This window comes from Camelus ferus, chromosome 9 (assembly GCF_009834535.1).
Source record: "Camelus ferus isolate YT-003-E chromosome 9, BCGSAC_Cfer_1.0, whole genome shotgun sequence".
Lineage (NCBI taxonomy): Eukaryota > Metazoa > Chordata > Mammalia > Artiodactyla > Camelidae > Camelus > Camelus ferus.
This window is the reverse complement of record NC_045704.1, coordinates 33,238,760-33,254,965: the sequence shown is the minus strand read 5'-3', so window position 1 is coordinate 33,254,965 and position 16,206 is coordinate 33,238,760. Positions and strand designations below refer to the sequence as shown.

The 16,206-nt window shown below is 39.1% G+C and overlaps 1 protein-coding gene across 12 annotated transcripts in view; it reads right to left on the bottom strand.

Moving 5' to 3' along the window:
- CHD9 (chromodomain helicase DNA binding protein 9) overlaps positions 1 to 16,206 on the bottom strand; it is a 208,659-nt gene that overhangs the window by 150,314 nt on the left and 42,139 nt on the right. Inside the window, exon 1 of one of the 12 annotated variants that reach the window (XM_032486310.1) lies at positions 11,323 to 11,448. The exons of 10 other annotated variants lie outside the window; for them this stretch is intronic. The gene's annotated coding sequence lies outside the window, so the exon portion shown is untranslated. Of the gene's footprint in view, positions 1 to 11,081; positions 11,282 to 11,322; positions 11,449 to 16,206 lie in introns of those variants that run through there. One more of the 12 variants, XM_032486311.1, reaches the window with a different exon arrangement.

The following is a 16,206-nucleotide window of genomic DNA, read 5'->3' as shown; positions in this document are numbered from 1 at the left end:
GGAATGCTATGTAATGCAGAAATTGTTTTTGTCCTCTTAAAAAATCTTATGTGAGACTTTCTAAAAAACGGCATTAGTGATTATCTGGACATTGAGCCTATGACCCATTTAAAAAATATTTTTTATTTTTTTCTTTGTTTTATTGAGATATACTTGACATACAGCACTGTGTAAGTTTAAGTGGTACAGTATAATGATTTGACTTACATATATCATGAAATAGTGACCCAATAATTTTAGAGATCCTCCATTATTCATATAGATACAAAATCGGAGAAACGGAAAAAATATTTTGTGATGAGAACTCTTAGGATTTACTCTCTGAACAACATTCATATATAAGATATAGAAGTGTTAATTTATCATGTTGTACATTACATCCCTAGTACTTATTTATCTTATACTGGAAGTTTGTATCTTTGGACTGCCTTCATCTAATTCCCCCTCCCCTCAGCCCTCACCCCTGCCTCTAGTAAACAAAAATCTGATCTTTGTTTCTTTGATTTTGTATGTTTGTTTAAAGTATAATTGACCTACAAAGCTACTGTAGCTCTTGTTACACAACACAGTTATTTTTTCCTATACATTTCAAAATGATCACCATGGTAAGTCTAGTTATTGTGTCACCACACAAAGGTATTATTTAATTAACAATATTCCCCACACTGTACATTTCATATTAGTGATTCATTTATTTTGCAACTGGAAGGTTGTACCTCTTAATATCCCTCACTTCTTTTTTTTTCCTTCCCCCATCCTCTTTCCTCTGGCAACCATCTGTTTGGTCTCTGTATGCATAACTCTATTTCTGTTTTGTTATGTCTATTTGTTTTGTTTTTTAGATTCCACATATAAGTAAAAATCATACAGTATTTGTCTTTCTCTTTCTGACTTATTTCACTTAGCATAATACCCTCTAGGTCCATCCATGCTGTTGCAAATAGCAGGACTGCATTCTTTTTTATGGCTAATATTCCATTATTATATATACCACATCTTCTTTATCTATTCATCCACTGATGGGCACTTGGGCTGCTTCCATGTCTTGGCTATTATAAATAATGCTACAATGAACACAGGGGTGCACATGTCTTTTCCAATTAGTTTTTTTCCCCCAAAACAGAAATTTTTTTAAAGTTTTAATTGTGGTAAAACATACACGAAATAAATCATCTTAAATATTTTTAAGTGTACAGTTTAGTAGTTTTAAGCATATTCATTGCTGTGCAACTAATCTCTAGGATTTTTTCATCTTGCAAATTTGAAATCCTGTACTCATTTATTTAAACAGCTCCCCATTCTCCTTCCCCTGGTCCTAGCCCTTGGCAACCACCAATCTACTCCGTTTCTGATTCTGATTACACTGGATACCTCATATAGGTAGAACCATACAGTATTTTTTCTCTGTGTGTATAACTGACTTATTTCACTTAATAATATTATCAAGGTTCATCCATGTTGTAGCATATGTCAAAATCTCCTTCCTTTTTTAAAGCTGAATAATATTCCTGTATGTATATTACAGCCCATTAAAATTTTTTTCCAGTATTTTCCAAACAAGTTGAGTGCAGAAAATGGGTCTCACTCATCTTTATCCCTAACAACTACAAGTATAATTCCTGGCACGTAGTAAACATTCAAATGATTTCAAGAATTCAATGTCATTACATGAAACAAAACAAAACCTCTTGATTCTTAATATTTACTACAATAGCTTAGATTCAAAAGCATTCTTTTAAGCAACAATGTATCATTTTTGACTTTAAGAATGTTTCTATTCAACTGTACACTTAAAAATGGTTAACGTAGTTAAATTTTATGTTTATATATTGACCCCCCCACACACAGAGTATGTCTCAATGATCCAATTTGAAGCTTAATTTCCAGTTATCCCTCAAAGAATCCTACTTTCATTGATAAGTCATTCTACAAGGGGCCCTATAGTACAGTGGTTAAAAGGGCTCTGAAAAGAGACTAGTAAGGCTGGAATTCTGTCTTTAGCACTTGTTAGCTATGTAACCTTAGGCAATCACTTAATCATTTTGAAGCTGTTTCTTCATCTATAAAATGGGGACTGTAACAGTACTGATCTCATAGAACTGTAGTAAAATAATCCATATAAAGCACTGTATACTGTTTTCAAACTGTGCTCCATAGATTACTGGGTAGTCCTTAGACACTGAAAGGAAGAAATGGCTTTAGACTTCCCTTTCCCCTATTTCTTCTGCTATAAAAAATTTCACCCTGAATATTTTCCTTTTATTTATTTTAAGATCGAGCTTTTCAGTAGGATTTTTTAAAAACAAAGGATTCCTTGGTTTAAAAGAACTGAAACCACTAATCTAAATAGCACTCCACTAACACTTATATTAACATCTTAGTCTGCAGATCGCCATTGACTAAATTCAATTACTTACATTGTTGGCATTCATACTTAATTAACTGTTGTTCTGCATCTCACAGAAAGGGAAATCTTTAAAATACAATCTCATCACTACTCTTGGTAAAAGCTAACTGGGAATAACTAATTTGAGGCTGATACTGAAAACAGATTACAAGTTTCCTAGTTGCTACTGAGTCAGGTCAAGTTGTTTAATTGAGGCAGTCCTGAACATCAATCATACTTATAACCAAATTAAGTGTGTGTGTACATGTGTGTGCATATGTGTGAATATATATATATATTTATTTACTTAATATTTATTATTTAATATTTAAAACAGGAAATTGATTTAAATGCAGAATTGTCCAAAGTTTGAAATACACTAAAAACTGAGACCCAGGTTGATTATCACCATCTAGCTTGCAGAGTTGTTACAGGGTTTAGAAATACATTCAAAGTTCCTAAAATATAGTAAGTGCTTTCTAAATGTAGCTTCCCCTCTCACACTTGTCATCTCTTTTCTGACTTCCCAAGAGCCAATACAGTCACTCAAACCTTCCCATGGCTGTTGGCTTCTCTAGACCTCCTCGGATTCTTTCATTACTTATCTCAATGCTGTCCTCTCATCACCTTGAATACCCTTCTGTCCTTTTTAACTCACTCAATCCACCAAACTGTATTAACATCACCACTGTAATTTTACCACCCTGCCTCAGTCCAATTTGATTAAATTAACATTTCTGAATAGTTGTGATATTTATAATATTTGTTATATGCCTGGCACCTAACCTTTACCTTCAATGTAGTCCTTGCTTTTGCTTAATGTTTAAATTCCTTTTTCTTTGCTTCTAGGCTATCTCTTTGCATTTATTTCATGTTTTCCCTCTTCAATCCTAACTTCCCCATTCACACACAAGAATTTTGCCTCTTAGTCTTCTGAGGTTTTCCAATTGAAATTCACCAATCATCTTTTCAGAAGCATCTATCCCTTTTTTCTTCTACTATTCTTGTAAGAGGAAGCATGACTCTTCTCCAAAGATAAATCTTTCATGTCTTAACACCTACCATTACATCTAGCCTTTCAAAGGGGCTTACGCCCACACACATTCCACCTCTCTGGAGGATCTTTAATCACCCCCTGCAATTGCCTGCTTCCCTTCTAACAGACATCAGCAGATATCTGCTACCTTAACAAAAATGTACAAATAAAATCTTGTTCCTATCCTTCCTTTCAAAGACAAATATCAAAAATAAATTATCCACCACCTCCATTTTCCAAATATTCATTTGCTTGTTAAATTCTTGTACTTTAGTTTCTTCCCCCATAAGATTACTGCAACTATACTTTCAAAGATGTCTAATAACTGCCTAGACAAATCCAAATGTTCTCTTATTCCCTGTCCTTGACCACTGAGAAACACTCACCATTACTAACCAAAGTGACAGCAGAAACTAAGCTCAAATGCTATCTTCCATATGACACCTCCAATCATCTATGCCTCCCCATCTATCATATACTATTTAGGCTTTTGGTGCTTAAAAGAACAAGGCCTATGACTTAATCATCTCAGACACCAGCTACCACTGTGCTTGGTCCATAATAAATGCTGTTTAAAATTTTTCTGAACTCAATTCAATTAACCTAACTACTCAGCCTTCTAGAAATTCTCTTAGCTTCTATGACACTACACTATCTTGGATTTTCTCTCCTATGGCTTTCCATGCTTTTCTGATTGACTTAAAGTTGTTTAATAGATACAAATTTCTATGCAGTGATTTCATTTCTATCAAATCCACTTAGCATTTCAAATTCAGTCAAATGTTGACCCATCTTCCTCAACATATCCTCTATAATGTGATTTCACATTCAGATCTTTGAGAAACTCAAGTCAGTTTTTCTTGGAATACTATAGATTCTTAAAAATTGTTTTCTTACTACTGATATAAAGATACAAAACCCAATTTCCCACTATTTTAATGAGACCGTATACCATCTCATTGCCCTCCTTGAAGTCTCTGACCAAAAGCATACTAAGAAAGCAAGTTTGAGTCCCTATTTATATAATGATATGTACCCCTATCAGTAGCTCAAGGAACTTTGGTCATTTCTGACACACTTCTATTCATCGCAGGAATAATAACATATCTTCAGAATAATTTCCCCCTCTTTCCCCAGGGCTTTTTTCAAAGTATCATGTACATTTCACTTAATAACTATCAAATTCACTTTCACTAAAAGTTTTATACTTTTCCATCACCCTCAAGATTTAAGTTATAGACGTCTTTTTTTGTTCTTACTGAACCATACCCCTTAAAATGTGCTTTTAAAAAAACCAAACATTTTTAAGGATCAAGAAAAAACTGCCTCTTATTTGACTATCACTTTGAGAATACAAAACCATGTTTGTTCTAATCTGCTGTAATCCAACAGGCACAACATGGGTACTCATTTGTGGACCAAAAATCTTTTTATTTGCTATTCCATATTCCTTTGTACTACATCTCACTTAGATAGAAACAGCTATTCATCATCAACTATTCATCTTTGGAGATAAAAAAAAAAGCACAAGATTCTTCAAATACAGTGGTATTTTAATCAAAACACATAACAATATATAATTGGCATTCTCATTCACTGCTAAAAGTAGTGTAAACTGGAACAACAAATTTGGAAAACTATATGGCATTATTGCTAAATTTGAACACATAAATAACTGTAACCAGCTTTTCCATGTCTAGGACTATATACTCCACAGGAATGTATGCACATGTGCACCAGAAGACATGGACAGAAATGTTCAAAGCAATATTATTCATAACAGCTCCAAACTGAAAACATGCCCATCATACATTAGAATCAACAGCAACGAGAAAGAGTGAACTACTCCTACATGGAAAAACACAGATTAGTCTCAGACATAATGTTAAGCAAAAGCATATTATATTATTCCATTTACATAAAGTTCAAAAACAGGCAAAACTACTCTATGGTTTTAGGAATAAGCATTAACGGCTACCTCTGGGAAGGCTGAAAGGGAATGATAACTGGGAAGGGAGTATGAGGGGAGCTTCTGGGGTCCCAATAATAGGAACATTCTATTCCTTGACCTAGGTGGTAGTTTCACAGAAATGTCTACTTTGTAGAAAGTTATACAGCTATATACTTAAGATTTACACTTTTCTGAATGTCAATTATAATCTAATTAAAAAAAAAAAAAACCTAACTGGAACAAGATAAAGCATAAGTAAGTAAAAACTTATAAATCACCACTTAGAGTATATGTCATTCAAAAAAAACCCACTGGTAAACAAATAAAGGATGGTCTCTCAAAGGACTTAAGTAAGCTCCATATACTACTGATTCCAACCATGTTCACAAAAGCAGAATAAGTGTACTCTTTATATTTGGATATGCAGTGAATTCACTAAATTATGCAACCTCTGAAATAAAATATTCCCTAATACTAGGAACCTCAGGCAACTCGGTTTCTCAGCTTTGTCTATAAAAGACTAAATAAGTACACCAAATCTATCATCTTAAATTCCTAGATTTATTTTAGGTAAAGCTACCCAGTTCGTGGAATGGAAAAAAAATTTAATAAGTATTTAACTGTCTTTTAAAGATAAACACTGCAAAGATAACATAACTGAGAAAATATAGAGAGAAATATATTGAATTTGAGTCAGCTAATTACAGGAAAAACAATTTTTATTTTACTCAAACTGATAAAGCACAAAATTTTAAGATAAAACAAATTTTACACAAAATATATGAAACCTAACCACTATACTATCCAGCTTTTCCTTCTTTTTATAAAAGAACTAACAAGATATCCAGCAGTTATCTTTCAGAAAAACAGTGACTGATTGCCAATAGAATAAAACTTAATATACTTTATATGGTTGCTGCTTAGTCAGGTAAACTAAACTGAAACTGGACAAGAAAAATAATCTTTCTTTTCTTCCTTCCTCCAGATTCCAAACCATGTCCCCTCACAGCAACAACAATGTTTAAAATTACTGGTTAAAAAAGTTTCACCAAGTACAACCAAAAAAAAAAAAAAAAAAAACCTTAAAATATTCACTTGGTTAACTTCACTTAATAATGCCAAATTACAACAAAACATCAATATCTACAGCTATTTGACAAATAACAGCTACTAATGACCTAACCTATAATTTTTACTCATCAGCACCACAAGCCTCATTTAAAAATGATAAATTTACTATCAGGCTGCCTACAAGCTAATCACTTTAAGGATTGCTAATTTCCTGAGAATATCAAGACTATAAGACTTTGGTATTCTGCACCATCACCCAAGTATTACATAAGCTCATCTACTACTACATTCAAGTTAATTTTTTCTCAAACCTTCACATCAAATATAACCTCTATTAAGATACTAATCACAAATAAACTTTTCAAAACCTGAGATACATTGTTAAAAAAGATAATGTCAGTTACCAATTTTTATAACATAAATATGAAGTCTACTCATTCCTCTCAAAACATACACTATAAATGTGGGTTTCACACACATAGCTAAACCTATCCTGACTGAGGCACCTATCACTCAGATAAAAGCAGTCCCCCACCTTCTAAAGCACTTGTCTATGGATGGTACTCAAAACTTGGTTTCTTACCTTTTTCCCCCGCCTCATCTTTATCTCAGTACATCTCACCCTCTATCTAGTTCAAGCCAGGAACCTGAAAGTCATTTTTGACACCTTTCATTTACAACCAGTTCATCAAGTTGTCAATTCCCCCACCATTCCCATCTTCCGCCTCTATCAAATCAAACTTTACATATACACATACACGTATATCACCTTTTCTATTCTTTCACCTCTACAGCTGCTACCCTAGTTCCAGTGACCAGCATGTCTTACCTCAATAACTATAGTAGCACAAAGTTTTTGCTTTCACTCTTGCCTTTCTCCAGTCCATTCTCAACCAAAGTGATATTTTTAAAATTTAAATTAAATCATTCTGCTTCAAAATCTCCAATGACTGCAATGTCCTTAGTAAAACCCAAAGTCTTTAACATGCCCTGCAATGCCCTATACAATCTGCTCTCTCCCTCTCTCTCTTTCATTTTGCATGGTTTCCCTCTATTACTATGCTCCTGCCACGATGAATTTCATTTCTTCCAACATATTAACCTCTTTCTTGCCTTAGACATATTTTTCACCCTTCTAGGAAACTCTTTTCCTGCTTAGTTTCTTACTCTTTATGTCTTAAGTATCTGCACCTGGAAGGCCTTCTCTGACCACACAAACTAAATTCCTCCCCATTTTCCTCTCTTATAGCACTCTGTTCTCCTCTCTTATTGAATTCATCCCAAGCTGTAATTTTACATTTCTTTGGTTGTTCATTATCTGGTTCCACTATTAGACTATAGATTCTACAAAGACAGGGATCACATTATATCACATATAATTAGTCAACAAGAAGATTAAGGGATTTCTTAATAAATCTGCCTAATGAATGAATGAATGGATATGAATGACCTGGAGTCCAGAAAACAAATTATAGCTCAAAGTGGCTTCCCCTCCTCTGGGTGTCCCACTGTCACTTGATCAGCTTTCCAACTGTTTCTAAAAGAGAGCAAAAAGTGTTCCTGTAAACTCAAGGGCAATAAATTGTACATGATGCCAAATAAGTGAGACAAATAATAATGCTATGATTTCATGGGAAGGAGAAATTCTTAATGGTTACAAATGACAAGGTGGAATTTGACCTGAGTACTCACAGCCTGGTAAAATTCAGAGAGGTGGACTGTATGGGAGTGAAGCCCAAATAAGGAGCAAAGAGACACAACATGTTAAAAAAGATTTCTAAAACCAGAATGTGGCAACTTACATTTACAAAGTAAATTAAGTGTAAAAAAGCTAAATCTACCATCATATAAGAAATCTGTATCTTGTTAAAACATATTAATCATGTTAAGACCACAACATCTACAAACCATTTGAAAGGTTACAATAAAATGGTTCTATCTCCTCAGCGTCAACAAATTTCTTCTGATGTCAATACTCTCATAATTAGTTTTCATAACTCATTTTCACTCTGACCAACTACCTCAAGTTTTCATTTGCTTATCTGTGTTCTTTATTCACTATACTGGTACCTGATGAAATTTCCCAGCAAATTATTTCAATCATATTAATTTTTCCTTTATAGACTTTGATCTCTCTAGGATTTCATTTTTTTCCTTCTCTGTCAAAGTATTCGGTTGACTTTTTCTTCTACTATATTTATATCAATGATCTAACTCTTCAGAAAATCTAAAATGTTCATATGTACCAAAATTTTTATTTTACTACTGATAGAAACTTCAAAAGATTTCACTTCTGATTCTGTAATGCTACTTCAGTTCCTGCCTCTTAAATTTATACAAGCCCCTCCTTCAGTTCCATCTTGTTTCCCTAGGTAAACTGCCAAGGTCTAGTTCAATGCCTTATGGAAGGAATTCAGTTATATTAGATAAGGGGTTTAAGAGTCAAAAAGTTTCTAAAGATACTTCCAAGTTAAAAATGCTATGATTAATCTTATCTTGTCATGGGCTTTTTCCATGAACAATACTTTCTTATCTTTATTCACACTTGCCCACTTGAGGTTGTTCTAAAAATGTATTCAAGTAATGCCATCTTACCTGAAATACCAAAAAAACCACTATTTGCTTCAAAACCTCTGTCTTTTCTAACACTTAAATCCAAGTATGATTTTTGCATTTCAGAGGAAGATATCACAGAATACTTACAATCACAGAATTGTAAAACTGGAGAAAACTAAGATTCACAGCATTTAAGAAATTTGACTACAATTACACAGTAGTAAAGTGATAAAGTCCTGATTCTCTCCAATCAGCATTCCTTCCAAGTCAAGAAGGCCTTTACTGGTTACACCAGCAGGATGTTTTCTTCCTAATGCTATCTTCTGTCCCTAGGACCTCATCTTCTAACCAATCACAAGGTTTTTGTTTTTTAACTCTACAATATCCACTCTCCTAAAACTGTTTCAGGATGACAAAGATGCTGGAAGCAAATCCAGGAGGCAACTACTCTGTTTTTTTTCTGGATCATTTTATGTCTATACTATATGATCTGCAGTTTACAGGAAACTCCCCAAGGATAACTAGGACCTGCCAATACTTTGTAGTATACTATAACTAACGTGAAGAGTTAAGGCAATTGAAGCATAAATAAAAAAAGTGTTGGACATAGTTTAACTTGCTTGGAGCAACAGATATTTTTTCATTTAACAAGTATTTATCAAATATCAATAACATGGAAGGCTCTGTGATATGTTATTTACAAGCCACATTTAAATTCAAGTTCGGTAAATCCAAAGAAACACTATGTTCATCCTCTTCTATTGCAAAGAAAACAAAAACAAAAACAAAAACAAAACACACACACACACACACACACAAACACAACCCTCCTTCTGCAATGTGGAATCTCCCCTTAAGTTCACCTTCTGTGCATTCAGGTGTTTGTAGACCTAGTGGTTCTAAGTATCTGTAAAATTATGCACAGAGTTTAGGTTAAGTAACACTACAAACACAAGCCCTCTTTTCTGTTCAAGATCATAGCTACCTAAGTAGAATGGGAGAGTATGAAATCAGAGAAAAAGAAAGGGTGAAAAGTGGAACGCAAAACTGAAAAACTAAATTGTGATAGTAATTGCATTAATGAAGATAAACTTTATTTAACGGGGGGTACTCGAGGGAGTTACGAGTATTTCACATAAATCGATAAAAATCACAATAGTATCAAATCCAGGGTTCTAAAAAAGCAGCCATATAACAGTTAACAGCACAATTTTTAAAAAATTTTGCCTACTTTGTTCTGAAAAGTTTTATTTTCCAAAAAAAAAAAAAAAAAAAAAAAAGGCAAAACAAAACCAAAAAAGGAACAAACAGAAACCACGCTGAGCTGGCGACTGCGACAGGCCCGTCAGACACCCAGGCTTTCCGGGTCGTGCTTGGCTCTGGGATGGATGTCCGAGAAGAGAGCCCTGGAACCACCCATCACGTCCCACACCCAGATCCCAAGAAAGCAGCAGCAGCGGCAGAGGCTGGACACACACCGGGGCTGGCGGGGTCCGGGCCCGGCTGTGGAGGTGGAGAGGCCCCCGGGACTGCCCCTTGGGGCGGAGGATCACAGAAAGACAGTGCGGTCGCAACCCGGCCGGCCAGGCCTGGGAAAGCGCCGGGGGCGTCCCGGCCTCGAGGGCGCCCAAGGCTCGACCGGGACGCCCTGTCATGAGTCACGGAGGCGAGAAAGCAGGCGGGCGGGGGAAGAGGCTGCAGGATGGAGGGAAGCCCGACCCTCGAGAGGGAAGCGAGCAAACTGGAGGCCCCGACCTCACGCTGGGCGGGGAAGGGGAGTCCTGCCCACCCACGCCCTGCCTGCCCTGCCCTCACCTCCACCCCACGCAACAGGCGGGGCGCCAGGTCCCGACCCCGGGGTCTGCGGGCTGCGGGGCGGGGGCCGCAGCCCGCAGCCATGACAGGCGCGGGGCGGGCCGCCGGCGGGCTGGGCCGCACGTGCGGGCAGCGCCCCCTCCCCTACCTCCTCGCGCGCCCGCCCGCCCCCGGGCCCTCACCTCCGCGGCGGCAGCGGTGCGGCCCCGTCTGCCCCGACCCCCACCGCACCCCCCGGCCGAGCGGCGGCGGCAGCACGTACTCACCGCCGCTCGCGGGCTCTCGGGCTTCGCCATGACTGAGGCGCCCCCGCCGCCCCCCGCTTCGACCGAGACTGACACGCGCGGCTGGCCGGGTGGGGGCGACCTCAGGCGACCACCCGGCTGACAGAACCTGCCCCCGCCTCTCCCCACCAGTTGAGCAGCGACCTCTGCCCCACGACGCCCCCGGGCTCCCTCCCCACGCCTGGGGCGGCGGGTGGCAGCGACGGGCGGCGGCAGCACTTACCGGCGGCGCGGCCAGGCCCCCCTGTCAGCGCGGGGCCGGGAGGGAGAGGAGGGAGGAGTGAAGGGGCACCGCCTCCCCCGCGCCGCCACGCACCCGCCTGATTGGCCCAGTTCACTCCCCCAGCACGACCCCACCAGCCCCTGCGAGCGGCACTCCGGCAACACCGGCGCGTCATTTGCATATTTGTGCCCGCGCCGCTGATTGGCCCGATTTCGGAGGGGCGGCTGAGACCGCAGCGGCTCCTGCCGCCGCTCCCGCCGCGTCAGGCGACCCCAGAGGGAGGATCCCCTCTGCTGCTCTCCTTCCCTCACGGCCCGGCCTGACCTGGGGCCGAGGGCGGCGGGAGGCGGGGGTTGCCGCCCGGCTCCAACATGGCCCCGCCGCGCCGCCGACCCAATCGCCGGGGCGGTTACTCCGGGAGCCCCGGGCAGCCTCGGGGCGGGGAAGTGTTGGGGCCGGGCGCCCTCTGGCCGGAGCGCGGTGCAGTGCAGTGGCCCGGCTCCCCTTGCCGCCCCGCCGCGGCCGCCACGTCAGGCCGCGCCCTCCCGGCGACTCTCCCTTCCCCGAGGCCCCGCCGCCACGTCAGGCCCGACAGGCACGCCCCGGCCGCCAGCTGACCGGTGGCGGGGTCGGCGCCGAGGTCACTCACACGCTGGGCATCGCCCCGCCAGCCCCGGGCCGCCGAGGAACCGCGAGGGTTTCCAGAGCCTCCCTCTTGACCCAGCCGTGGTTTCGGACCCACGTTCTCCTTTCGCCCGAGACTGCGGTGGGGCGGGCGCGCCTGTGCTGTAAAATCGGGAGCGAGGAGAGTGGCGCCGCGATGATGCAGCGATTCAGTCCCGGTGCTAAGCACCTGCCGCGGAAAAGGCTCCAGGCTAAGGAGAGACCCAGCCCCAAGTCCTGATCTAGATACAGAGCGCGCACCTCAAGTGGTGGGGAGCTGGGACTGACACTGGTCTTCCCGATATTCAGGCCCACGCTCTAAATTGCACAACTATAAAGGGAAAGAAAGGCCAAACCAAGGAAAAAAAAAAAAAAAAAAGGAAGGAAGAAAAAGAGAGAGATGGTGACACTGGACCAGGAGTAGGGAGGGTATTATGGTAGAAAACCACTGGCCCAGGCGTGGGGACTCCTGGGTTCCCTCTAGCTCGGTCACTAATTAACTGAATGACCTACATTAAATTAAAACGTGTCCCAGGGCCTCGGTTTTCCCTTCTGTAAAAAATGAAGAGGCCGGACACACTTTGGAAAAGCATCCCGGCTCTAAAATTCTATGGGTCTCTCTTTCAGGGCCTGAGCTAGTTTTAATACCTGATTAAAACTTTACCATCCATATTAGAATGAGAGAAGACAAAATAATGGAATGTTAGAACTTCAGTCAGCCTACCATATGTTTGTTCGAAACTGTTTAGTGTTTCAAATCCAGTGAGGGTCATATTTAGCATTCAACGTTCAGTTGACAGAAATCTTGTGAATTTCAGTCTCTACAAAGAAATACAGAGCAATGTCACTGCTTGTTTATGCCTGGCCAGAAAGGAATGGCTGCGGTATATAGAGTGCTACTTGCCAAGTAATTTCATCCTTTATATTCCCCGCTAAAGCTTTCCCCAGTTGATCAACACAACTCAGCTTAGCTGAGATACTGAAGAGGCTGGGAGAAAATCCTGCTGAGAAAGTTACAATTACAGTTTCGATTCCCCTCAAGGATACTTAATAACAACCACACGCTAGGATAAGAATGCACGGAAACAGTCCATCTCTGAGCTCCTTACACTACTTATTTGAATACTGCTTTAGTTTGCAAATTCAACCTGTTGAGTCGGATTTAAGGCCAGTAACATCTCATTTATCTGGCATCACTGGGAGAATAAGATATTCCATTTAAATGAAAACTTTACCTACTTTACAGAACTTTTCTCCTCAAGAAACTGACGTTTTCTTGCACACAGCCCTTTGAAAATTACTCAACTCTTGGTGATTAAGGAGCATCCTTATTAATATAAACATTGCATTCTAGTATGCCCAATGAATGCCCTCAAAATTATGTAGATTTATTTGTCCCTATAATAAAGGACCTCTAGAATGCTGTTTTTATGATTACTTTATAAACTTATATCTGGTTTGTTTGTTTGTTTTTGGTGTTTCCTTTTCACTACTAGGCTGACACTTCTCCATTTTTCTACCTAACAACTATCTTTCCTGTTTTTGTTTTGTTTTTTTTTCTCGATGCTTGTATTCTACTATGAACTTAGACACAGGTTCTTCTATTAGTTTAGACTTTCAATTTTGAGTAAAGATTTTCTGTGGGTTCTCCTCTGAGAACTCACACACAAGTTTCTGTGACATCTATTTTGACTGCTCAATGACTGGTTTTCACTTATTTCTTAAATCTCAGTAGCATTCTTGGTAACTGAGGTTTCTGGATATGTGTGCTCTGGAAAAGCTGTTGCAAAGGATGGCTCTGAATCCCAGAATTTAGAGGCTACATTAAATTGCAATTTAAGTTAACAAGAATCAATATCATTAACAACATCAAAATCTGGCAACACTGGCCTATTAGTTCCATCAGGCAATGGAATGCCCAGAGCCAGATGGTAGCAAGGCTCTCCGGGTCCCTCTATCCCACTCCAGAGTAAAAGTGACTCCATTCCTACCCAATGCCTTTCAAACCAAAAAGACCCCATATCTGCAGACACAACGACTCAAGTCACTAGGAAGCCTGTGCTACAACGGAGAGCAGTTCTCCACACCCCAAATGATGCGTTCTACACATGTACTCAGTAGGGTAACATTTACTGAAATCTATGAGGTCCCGGGCACTGTGTTAAGGATTTTTTATTTTATTTTATCTACATAATGACTCTATGAGAAAGGGATTATTTCCCCCATTTTACAGATGGAGAGGGCTTAAAATCTTGCCCTGACTACATAATCATTGAGCAGTAGAGATAGGATTCAAACTTAGCACGAATTGGTCCTGAAGACTGTCACTCTTTTTTTTTTTTTAATTGAAGTATAGTTGATTTTCAATGTTGGTGGTGTACAGCATAGTGATTCAGTTATACATATATGTATTCTTTTTCATATTCTTTTTCATTATAGGTTATTATAAGCTATTGAATATAGTCCCCTGTGCTCAACAGTAGGACCTCGTTGTTTATCTATTCTGTATATAGTAGCTTGTTTCTGCTAATCCCAAACTCCTAACTTACCCCTTCCCACTCCCCTTTCCGTTTTGGCAACTTTTTTTTCTATGTGTGTGGGTCTGTTTCTGTTTTATAAATAAGTACATTTGGGTCATTTCTTTTTAGATTCCACGTATAAATGATATGTGGAATATATAATGATATAAATGATATCATATGATTTTTTTTTTTCTCTTTCTGACTGACTTCACTTAGTATAATGATTTCCAGGTCCATCAGTGTTGCTGTAAATGGCATTATTTCATTGTTGGTTTTTTTTTTTTTTTTAATGGCTGAGGAGTATTCCATTACACACACACACACACACACACACACACACACACACACACACACACATGCAGACATGCACACACTCACACACATATATTTATGCGCATACATATACCACAGCCTCTTTATCCAATCATCTGTAATGGACACTTAAGTTACTTCCATATTTGGCAATTGTAAATAGTGCTGCTATGAACATTGGGGTGCATATATCTTTTTGATTTAGAGTTTTCTCCAGATATATGCCCAGGAGTGGGATTGCTAAATTACATGGTAACTCTATTTTTAGTTTTTAAAGGAATCTCCTTACTGTTTTCCACGGTGTAAAGCCTATATCCCTTAACCATTATACTATATCCCTCCCTTCAGCCTTAGTTTCCAATTCCATGTTTATCAAGCAGATTTTTATTAATTTATAAAGGGAAACTCCCTGTATAGGTGTTTTGGTTGAGGTTACCAAAAAAGAAGAATATCTCAAAATGCATATCAAACTTGGTATTTTCTTGCAGGTTTGAGGAGTATGAAGTAATGCTCTGGTACTGTTCACTTTGAGGGGCAACTAATACAATCAAGATCCTAAAGCTGCAAAACTAAGGATTAGACCCTACTTTAGTGAGACACAGAAGTGATACCCACAGAACAGTCAAAACAACTTTGAAAAAGAAGAAAGCTGGAGAACTTACACTTCCTGATTTCAAAACTGACTACAACATTACAGTAACTGGACAGGGTGGTACTGACATAAAGATAGACATATAGATCAATGGACTAGAACTGAGAATTCAGAAATTAACCTTTACATTTATAGTCAATTGATTTTTTAACAAGAGTGCGAAAACATTTAAATTGAGAAAGACAACGGATATACAAATGCTAGAGAATGAAGTTGGATCCCTACCTCACATCAAATACGAAAAATAAATGAAAAGGGATTATAGACCTAAATGTAAGAGATAAAACTATAAAACTCTAAGAAGAAAACATAGTAAATCTTCAGGAGACTGAGTTAGGCAATGGTTTCTTATATACGACACCAAAAGCATAAGCAGCAAAAGAAAATATAAACTGGACTTCATTAAAATTAAAGACATTTGCACAAGCAACCAAAAAAATTAGATAAACTGAATATCACAATAGAAAACCTTTGTGCTTCAAAGGACACCATTAAGGAAGTGCAAAAAAAGACAGAATGACAGAAAACATTTGCAAATCATACATCTGATAAGGGTCTAGTATCCAGAATGTATAAAGAACTCTTACAACTCAACAATAAAAAGACAAATAATCCAATTTTAAAACATGCAAAATATTTTTGAATAGACATTTCTCCAGTGAAGATAAATAACGGCCAATATGCACATGGAAAAGTGCACTCTAATAATCATTAGTTATTAAATAAATGCAAATC